The sequence below is a fragment of the Callospermophilus lateralis genome, unplaced genomic scaffold (assembly GCF_048772815.1).
Source record: "Callospermophilus lateralis isolate mCalLat2 unplaced genomic scaffold, mCalLat2.hap1 Scaffold_123, whole genome shotgun sequence".
Classification (NCBI taxonomy): domain Eukaryota; kingdom Metazoa; phylum Chordata; class Mammalia; order Rodentia; family Sciuridae; genus Callospermophilus; species Callospermophilus lateralis.
Genome location: NW_027512416.1, coordinates 275,971 through 286,639, shown reverse-complemented (window position 1 = coordinate 286,639; position 10,669 = coordinate 275,971).

Below are 10,669 nucleotides of genomic sequence, written 5' to 3'. Positions count from 1 at the left end.
GTAGGTCCCTGAGATATCTCATCATGTATGTGCAAATATTCCCAAGTTCAAAATTAAAATGCTTGTGATCTCAAGTATTTTGGATGTAGAACTCTTCACCTTATATTGTCAAATATATAGCACCACTATTGCCATTTCCAGTAGCCATTTGCATTCATAACTAAAAGAGAATTGATTATCTGTCTTCCTGGAGGGTGCAAATAGAGCAAGCCTAAGTATCTAATCGGTTAATCTCTTTGCCCACATTGGATTACTTCCCCGCATCTTGCAAGCTGCTATGGTTTGTGTTTCATGACTATGAAAGAAAAAATTGTTTCTAACTGTAAATCATCATAAAATGTGATTTCTCTGTACATTTCTATCTTTTAAGCAGACAGATAAAGTTAGATAGATAGATAGATAGATAGATAGATAGATAGATAGATAGATAGATAGATAGACAGACAGAAAGAATGAATGAATAGGGATAGATTTTGTAGGAATGGCCTTACAGCAAGCTTTCTGCTACTGACAGACAGCATATTGTTTGTGATTAGATTAGGGGGCAGATAAATAGGGGCAGGGAGATGTTCAGAGATTTTTAAAAAGGAAATGGTGCTTTTCCGAAGTCTCACTGCAGTCTGCCCATCCTGAGGGTTGAATGGCCCACTGTTGTGGCCCCGGTGGGAGCCTGCTGGTCCTCCTCTGGCCAGAGGAATGACGGGAGATGAAAGAACACAGAGGTCTAGAAATGTTCTTGTCAATGTCAGTTACAAGGGGGAAGCCCATGTTCCTCATGACTGCTTGGTGGTTTCTATACCCAGCATTGACAGGGCAGTGTGGAAGATGACCCCAACACCCAGCCCTCGCTGCTGATTAAGACACGACCCCCTGGAAGAGCACTCGATATCCATTAGGGATCAGGATGTCAAGTCACTGCCTCTGGTTCTGAGCTCTTTATGCCATCAATAGGCTTTTGACCAGGTTAGCCCCCTGATGGACCACTTAACTTCCTGAAAGGCAGATGCACTTTTAACTACAAGCTCTGATTGAGATCACTAATATTCATTATAAAAATAAAATCATCATTGAAAGACCTTGTCCTCCTCAGGCTAAGAATCTGATGGAAAAAAAATCAATTATTACAGGTCAAGTATCCCTATCCAAAATGATTAGGACTAGAAGTGTTTTCTAACGTGGATTTTTTTTTTTCAGACTTTGGAATATTTGCCTATACATAATGAGCTGTGTCGAGTCTAAACATGAAATTCATTTATTTTTATACACACCTTTTACAGATAGCCTGGAGATGATTTTATACCCTATTGTAAGTAACTGTGCATTTTGGAACTGTGCATTATGACCTGTCACATAAGGTCACTTGAAATGGAGTTTTCCACTAGTGACTTTATATTGATAATCAAAAGTTTGAGATTTTTGGAGTATTTCCGATTTCAGATTTTGGGATTAGCAATGTTTAACCTGCAATTTTTAAGATAGTAAAATCATATAGGAAGCAGAGGAATGAGAAAAAACTGTTTAATGGATGTAAGGTGTTTTAATTTGGAAGGAAGGAAATATTTTGCCACTAGAAGACACGATCATTATTTACAATATGCTAAATGCACTAAATGCCACTGAATTGTTAACTTTTCCTAAAGTTAATGTAGTTTATACTCTTTTCCTCTCTGTACTACAAAGAGGCTTGCACTAGAAGGTATTCGCAAAGTCCAGCCCAGCCCCCTCGGGGTATTATTTTGTACCTTTTTGTGGAATTCCTGAGTTTTTCTTATACATACATCTCAAACATTTTTTGTTAGGCTATCTTCATTTATATTTCTTAATGCTGCAAGGACTTTTAAATGGATCATTCCTTACCGTTACATAGAAGAGCTATTAAACTTTACTTCATTTATGACCCTTGCTTTATTAGCCTCCCTTTTTAATAAGAGGAACAGTGAAGTCTTGGATTTTTCTAGGTATATGACCAAAAATCAGTAAATTGAGATGATCAATTTTGCTCTTTTCCCTAGTTTTGCAATACTTTAAAAGGGCTCTAATATTAAATACTAAACTCTCTTTGCATTCCTGGGAGAAGTCCCACCAATTCTTATAATATTGCATTGTATTTGTTAATAGTCTGAGGATTTATTGTCATAAGGGATATTGATCTATTCTCTTTTGTTATATTTTTATGCTATTTTAATAAAATAAATTGCATCGTTTTCTACTCTGAGGTAGAAAATAGATGAGACTAGTTCCTTCTGAAATATTTGAAATTCTTCATTCTAAAACAATCTAGCTTGAGGCTCATTGTGAAAATAATTTTTATTTTATTTTATTTGCATTCTCAGGTTTATAGATATAATTCTTTTCTTTATATAATGTCAGTCTTTTTCCAAAAACTGCCAATTTCATCAAGACTTTTTATTTATTAACATTTTGTTCTGCTTTAACATTGATATCAATATTCTATTATAATACCTTCCTGTGTTATTTTATCTACTTAAATTGCATTTGTTTGAACTTTTTTTTCATCAAATAGCTTTATACATGACCTTTCTAATGTTATTGGCAACATGTTTTATTTTTGCTATTGTCTTTAAGAAACTCTATTTGGGCTCTGTAGATTCTACTGACTTTATAGTCTAAAAATATTCCATATATTTTCCACTATTTTGCATTTTGTTCTTTAGCCTTCCATTGTATTTCTCTTTTAATTTTAAATTGTTAATTCCTTGATTAGCTCATAAATTTCCTTTGGAAAAAAGAATGAAAGACTTTAGTGTGTAAATTTTTCTCTAAGAAAATCTTTAGAGCATCTCTTTATTTTGTTGTGTTTTAACATTATTTTCTATAACAAAGTTCTTTGTAGTTTTTGTTTTATTTTAAAAATCTGGAAGATTATTATGTCTCCACTGCATTTAATTTATAGCTTCATTGTTGGGATAAATTTGTGGGTAAAGAGTCCAGACCATAAAACAACTACCTTGGGAACACTTAGGCTTTTTCTGAAGCCGAGCTCTAAGTGACATGATCGCCTCAGTCTCTGCCACTTCAGCAACTGTCTCAGGTGCACTTGAGAGCTTGGGGCTTTCTCTTAGCATTCTGAGGTCATTATATCAACTGTGCCTTATTTAATTTTTTGCTTCAATTCTCTACTCCCATATATATTTTTTCCCTTTGTAGTATCCTTTGTCTATTAGCAAAAAATGGAAGTGGATTGAAGATTTGTAACAGTAATAATCCTATTTCTCTTCCTTTTCCTAGAATATTTATCCTGATGCTCTATTAATGCCCTAATTTTTTTCATTCCACATTGTGCAGATTTTTTTTTTTTTTTGCTATGACCTGTCCTTGAGTTGACGCTAGTATGTCCTCTGACTCCTGTCATCTTGTTGGCATTTTATGATACGCCTTTATGCATCCTTTCTGTTTTGATGGTTGATTTTGCTTGTTTTGTTCTCAGAGTGCATAAACGTCCAGATGATGGTGGCGACAGTAGGCTCACAGAGGCAGAGCCGGTTGTGCATGGGTGGCTGAGTGGATGACACCGTGAGGGGGCTGGTCAGACACGGAGCTGGACTTGCAGCTGGGGGTTGGGGGCACAGTGCAGGCCTTGGCAGGGAAGTGTCAGGTTAGGTGTGGACAAGCTGAATGCAGGAGACACGGGCTGTGGGCCTTGTCATTCCCAGGTGACCTTGTACTCAAGGATGAGGCTGAGAACCCAGTCACAGGGATGGAACTTCCCATGGAATCAGGATTGTCCCTGAACTGGAACATAGATCCCCGTGCACTACTTCCATAGCATTGATGGCACCTGGGATTGCTCTGTATCTCAAATTTTCTGTAAATCAAGAACAGTATGATTTAAAAAAAAAAAAAAAGTTCTTAAAAAAAGGGCATTTAGGTATGTGCCTGTTTTTTTGTTTTGTTTTGTTTTGTTTTTTGTAAATGCTCGGGGATCTTTGGAGTGCTTGCAGATAAATGCATGCGTTGAGACTTCATATTATTTTGGGATGAAAAGTTCCATCCAAAATGTGTCTGATGAACAGTTAAACTATTTTCAAAACCGGAATGTGTGCAGCTCATCTCCTGTGCGGTGAAATGCCATTTCTCACTGATTTGATGGGGCCTTTTCTCCTTAAGCCTTGCTCTGCCAGGGCTCTGTGCTTGGCATGGTAATTAGGGACTTCTGCTGTCTGCGTTGGGTGGCTCCTGGCTGCTTCCTTGAGCTCCACTTTCCTTCAGCTTCGTTCCTTCCATTTCCCTGGCAGAGTGTGTGTTGTGTGTATTTGAACAGTAGGATGTGGGACAAAGCACGTGACAGGCAAGGCTGCAGGAAGGGGGAATGAGCCGGGGATGCTAGCTTTTAATTGAAGTTTAGTTAGAGGTTCAATGAGGTGAGACTGTTATGACAGATTTCAAAACGTAATGATAGGAAAATGAGGTGGGTTCATCAGAGTTGGAGTAAATACAAGCAACTGCTCAGCAACTCAGCGTGAAACAACAGCTACAAACCCTGAAACAAAAAAGAAAAAAAGAAAAAAAACAGAGTAATTAAAATTTATATTGTGCAGTCCTCTTCTCAGTGGGTACCTTTCCAAGGGAAGCAATAATTTTATTGTGGAAAAATATAAACACAAACTTGGAGATGTAAATTGCGTGCATGTCTTAATCTTGTTCATAAGCGTACAAAGTTTTCAGAATGTAAACATAATCAGAGCCCGCGACTGTGGCTGAAACTGGGTCTGAGAAGGACCTCAAGAGAGCAGGGGGCCCTTCGGTCCCTTTCCCCAGCCTTAACCTGCTACCCACCCCTCTGAGCACTCGGAAATGCTGTGGTGGGGTTCCATTCTCCAGTTTCTGAGGAAACAAACTCACCTCTTATTTTTGAGTGCCGGGGAAGGAACAGCAGTTAGGACCCTTTCCTTCCCATCTCCTCTCCCTTAGATCTACCGTGCGATATTGGAGGTTGGTGGTTGAGAGACCGTGGTTAAGAATTGGATAGTCGGCAGCATGGGACAGAGAAGGAAATTTACCCAAATGCTATGTGAATTTTTTTCATGTCCCTGATTGGAGCCTAAAAATGGCCTCAGCTTGAATCAATCCTCAGAAATGAGCTTTAGGAAACAGCATGACATCGGAGAAAATTCATCGAATCAGTGCTGGGAAAAAATGCGCGTGGATTCTGTCCTGACTGTCCCTTGTTGCCAGAATGACTTTGGACAAAGCCCTGAGCTAATGTGAGCCAGCTTCTCTCTCTCTGCTAAAGTCATTGAGTTAGTCTGAGATGAGCTCCCAGGGGCCTCTCAGTTCAGACTTTCTGCAGTACGGTGTCCCCTGGATCCACTCCAACACAAATGGAGACCTGGAAATCCAAAGCAATGTGGTACCTTCTCAAGTCCTCAGTGCAATGTTCCCGAGAAGGCCCAAGGTGCCCGTTGCCAAAGGCTCTCCAGGCTGTAGTTTAAGGTCAGGACTTTCTGGAAGCAGCAAGAGGCCTTCCTAGCAGGGAATACCCAGGCCATCGAGGCTCGTGACTGGAGCTGCCATCCAGATGACCCAGTGTCACACCTACAGACACGGTCACCTGTGACAACAGAAGGATCTCACAGTGCATCATCTGCCCCATATTCCTTTCTCTGTGCGTTCCTTTATCAGAGCAAGGGGTGGAACTTCATAGGCTATAGGGAGAAAGGGTCCCTAAAACAACCTGTCATCTATGTAAACCACATGGAACAAAATGAAAGGGTCCCCTTCAGGGGAAGCTTAGCGTTAAGGAATCAAACCCCGGGTTTAATTGGAGGAGTCTTTGTAGCATGTTATTTTTTCTGGGTAATTCTACCAGGAGAATGTGAGATCCGAGTTTTCCATAATTGTTCTAAGGTAGAAAATAAAAAGTACGCTGAGAGTTTAGCATTTGCCCCATCAGTGGAGGGAGAGTAAAAGAAGAGGGGTGGGTTCAGTGGTAGGTTGAGACCACTTTTTCTCACCACCAAATATCCAGAGAGGTCATTCCAAAAGGCACAGCCTTTGGGGTGGTTGCCTGCAGCTTCTCTCTGATAGATAACCTCAGACATACTAAGGGAGAGGATGTGTTTGAAGCCCAGTCTTTGGGATTGGGGAATGCCACAGTCTGGCTGGGCACAATTCAGGAGCCACTTGTCAAAAGAAACGAACTTTATTTTTAGAACACACACACCAAACCACACAGCTCCTCAGGAAAAACCTTCAGAGCCCAACTGCCACCACCGGCTTCCCACAAGCCTCTCAACCTTCCCCACTCCTCCTGCTCTTGAGGCTGATTGGCTGTGTCGGTGGGCAGAGTCAAAAAAAGTCCCCCAATGAGCAGCTCCGTGGTCTGAAAGGGCAGGGAAACAGCCCAATGAGCATCACCGCAGAGGAGCCAATCAGTTGGCAGCTAGAAGTTTGCTGGGGCCGCTGTGAGCCAATCATCAGCTGGCAGCTGGAAGTTTGCTGGGGCCCCTTCGGCTGTGGCTCTCAACAGGGGAACACTTCTGGAGGACCATCCCATGGTCAGTCCAGGCTGTGGCCTCAGCCAAGTCATGTAGATTTTCTGGACCTCAGTTGGGAGACTTGGACAAAGTTCTGATTCTTGATAGGAGGAGGTTTCCGTGATGTGTGGGACCTTCCCGCGTGCTGGCCCCTTCGTGGGGTGAAGGGTAGACTATTCCAAAGAAAATGATCTTCTCCTAGGAAAAAGCATGGAGTGGCATACACAGGGGCAGGAGGAGCATGAAGGTGTGGTCTGCCATCTTTGAAACTCCTAGAGCTGATCCTGATAGGCCTCACTTTCCTCCGAGCTGCAGGAAATAAGTGAATTTGCTTTTTCGCCAGTCATCTGATAACTCTCACTTCCTCCTCCATGCTGTGTGAAGCACGGGTGCAGGACCAGGTGGAGGCCCTGAATCTGTGAAGGGTACATTCCCGAGGGTGGGGACGGTGTTGGAGAATCAGTGACTGGATTGGGGTTGTGGGAAGACCGTCATGAGGAAGTGAGTGCTGCTGAGAGAGGACCCCAGGGTCAGGGCCAGCTGCTCTGAGGAAACCCCCGCAGAGCTGGAATTATCTAGAAAACCAGGGGAGGTGCAAGTGGCCTTCCTGGTAGAGAGAGAACTGTGAGGAGGAAGGGACAGTGGGCTTGGAGAAGAGATCACTAAATGGCCCCTTCTAGGAGGTCACGCTGACTGGCGTCCCCAGCTTTAATTACAAGATGAGAGAGTGACCTCTCCAAGGCCACAGATGGGCACAGACGCTCCCCAACTTCACGTCCCCACAAAATCTCGTCCTGCGCTCTGAGATATGGAACCCTCAATGGCCAAACAGTGTCTCTGCCAGTTAAAATGCTCTCCAGGGTCAACTGTGACCTGAAGCCACCACGACTCAGAGCCCCTTGGCATCACCAGGGCCCGAGCAGAACAGGTGGCTCCAGGGTATGACACCAGCAGGCTGTGCTGAGGTTCAGAGGGGGTGCCTTTGGGGGGTCTTTTGGTTTGGGGCCAAATCTAGGATTTGAGGTCTATGGAACTTGTAGATTTCAACTTAATCTGACACAGCCTCTGTGCCCCTCTGGCCCTTGGCACATATTTAGCAGGTAAACTGGATCCACTTACACAGCAAAGGCTAGGGATTCCATATTTTGGTGGAGCCCAAGGTGGACAGGGCTCAGACCTGTGGGTCATGCTCTGTACCCTCAGGAGCCTGCCTCACTTCAAGTCAGTGTGGCTGGAAGGCCCAGGGCTGAGCCTCTCAAGGCATGTCCAGGCTGGGGAGGGGACACGGCATAGCCAAAATGGAAGCCAGCCTTGGAGGAAAGATGCCTGTCAGCAAGGCCCAGCTCGGCATCCCTTGGTCCACGGTTTTGTTTTTAGTCACTGATGTGGAAGCTTGCAAGCTCTCTGCTCTTGGTGGCCGTAACTATTCTATTAGGCTTAATTTTTTTTTTCCCTTTGCTTTCAGGAGAGTCGATCTGGAGAAAGCAACAGCTGTGTCGAAGAAATAATCCGGGTAAGAGTGTTCTTTTAAAAATCTTATCAATGCGTTTGGACGTCAGGCAGAAAGGAGGCGTGTGGCCCCAGCGTCAGGGAGCCCAGGGTTTATATGTTGCTTGATGTTTGCGTTTTCTGGAGGTGAATATGTAAGTTGCCTAAGACATTGAACAAGCACACCTCTTTTAGAAACCTAGGAGCTCACCTAGGAGCTGTGGCACCGGCTGAGATGACACTGTTGTAAAGCCATCGGCCCAAAGACAAAAGAACAGTCTGTAGATGAAAAATACGTTGATACCCACATTTGGATGCACCCATTTGTCACCCGACTCTTTGAGAGCATCTTTTAATAATCTGTACTTTTCGAGTCAGGCAGGAGTTGCCTTGTTATTTTTCTTCTAAACTTAATTAGAATCAGAAGCACCTGACAAGGAGGGAATGCTGAGCCTGAAAATGTATTTCTGTGTTGTTCTGCATGTTATTAGCTTCCCTGTCACTCCGAGCCTGTCCTTTTCACCACCGCGGTCCCCGAGTTTCCTGCATGAGTCTGTCTCACAGGCAGATTGGCAGGTGGGGGTGTGGGCCCTTGTGCCGTGTCCGTGTTTTCCTGAGTACCCCAGCCCACCATCAGGAAGTGACCGTCCTCTTTACCCATATTTTTTCAAGGGAGTCACCTAATAATTTACAGTTCTCAGAAAACTGATATTATACTGGGCAAAACACCAAGACAAATTAGACCAGATGGAATAGCCATTCCCTGTAAAGGGCTGGGGGGACCAACTTTATTTTATTATATTCCTAACTTTTCAACATCCCACACACTCTTCCTTGAATTGCCAGTGCATTACAGTGATACCGTGTAATGATTTGATTTAAGCTTTTACATTAACAAACAGAAAAAATAAAAAAGAAGGATTTTTCCCTTGAATAAATCTTTTAATTTCCAAGTTGACCAAGAGACTTAATTGAAATTTTTTGTTTAATTCATAATCATTTCTATTTTTTTTTTTTTTTGTAAATAATGTAGAAAGCGATCGTCAAAGCAGGCAGCTTCCCTTGGGGTTGAAGTAGACGTTATCTCTCTTTGTTCTGTTTCAGGTTCAGTGTTAGCGTACAGCCCTGGTAGACGTTTCCCTATTTTTCTCCTTCAGCCTGCTTTCTTGCTCAGAGTCTAAACCTCCCTTTTGAAGCCATACCCCTTCGAGGGGCCTTGGTGTCTAAATCTGCAAGATGATGATACCAGCACACACGGGTCCCCTCTTCCGTTCTCTAGACCTTGTGTCACCTCTGGGCCTCTCTGAGGATATGGGAGGAACTTGTCCTTTGGCCTTTCTCTTCTCTAAGCAGGGCCTCAGGTTTGCATAGAGCCACGAGTGCTATGCACACTCAAGAGAGAGAGTCCAGGTAGAGTAAAATCCAATTAAAATAAAGCAGACTGGCTCCGTCAGGACCGTGAAGCTCTTGATTTTTCCTGAAGAGGCTGATGAGCCTCCTTCCTCCCCAGCCTCCTGCCGTCCCACGACACTGACTCCCCCCACACTGGTGGCACCCCCGCCTCAGCCATCCCCTGATTGGTCTTGAGGCAGAGAACTTGGGCTCGCGGGAAGTGGATTAGTGTCCCTAGGGGAAATGGAGGGGTCTGTGGGGGGGACCTGGGGGAGGGAATGTGCTAGAAGACAGCAGGCTGTCTGAGCTCTGCTCTTCCCAGAACCCGCAAGGACCACTCCAGCACAGGAGGGAGCAGAGACTTGAGGAAACAGGTGACGTGGCCTGGGCGGCAGTGAAGAGAGAGCCCCTACTCTCCCTCTGACAGCAGGGTCTTTAGCACTGGGAGCTCCTCGGGGAGCCAGCCAGTATTCCTGGTGGCCCCTGGAATGTCTTTCTGCCGCTCCTCTGCCTCCCCCACATCAGTCATCCTCCAAGGTCATCTTCCCCTCTCCCCCCAAGGGCTCCATCACACAGGGCCCCTCAGTGAAGACCTGTCACATTTATTGTGAGTCTGTCCCATGCCAGCCTTCCTCCCAGACGGTGACCTTAAAGCCTGCAATTTAGAATTCCCAATTTTACTGAATGAATGAATAAATCAATAAGAGGGTGAGTGGCACGATCCTCTAACGGAAAATGATAAACGTCATCGAGGTGGCTGGCGGGTTTCGTGTGCTGTCAATCATAGAAGTGATCTTTTTAGAGCCAAGTTTGCATGGATGGTCTTTGTAGAGGCCAAGCGTCCTTATCACTTCTTCTGCCCTTGTGACCAGCCAGGCAAACCTATCGTGGTCAAGGTCACCGGGAGGACTTGCTATTTGTAGCCACCCTGTTGGAGCGATGGTGCTGTCTTCTTGTGGAAGAAGAGGCGGGTCATGAAAAATGACTTAGAATGATGACAGTCAGGGAGCTCGTGCCTCTTCATATGGGGGGTATCCAGGGCAACCACGGTGGGCCAAATGGACATGTACCCTCGCCCTCTTGGGCAGTCTTCTGGGAGAGGTCGGGGCTTGCTTTTTAAAGATTCCTCCTTAAATGAACCTGTAACTTTAACTGTGACCTTCTTTGAGGGGACAGAGGACTTCCCTGAGGAGGTGGCATTTGAACTGGTGCTTGAGGGTAGATAGGAAGTCGGTGAGGACTCCAGGTGGGGAAATGGAAGGGCCCTGACAGGACAGGGAAGGCCAGAGGAG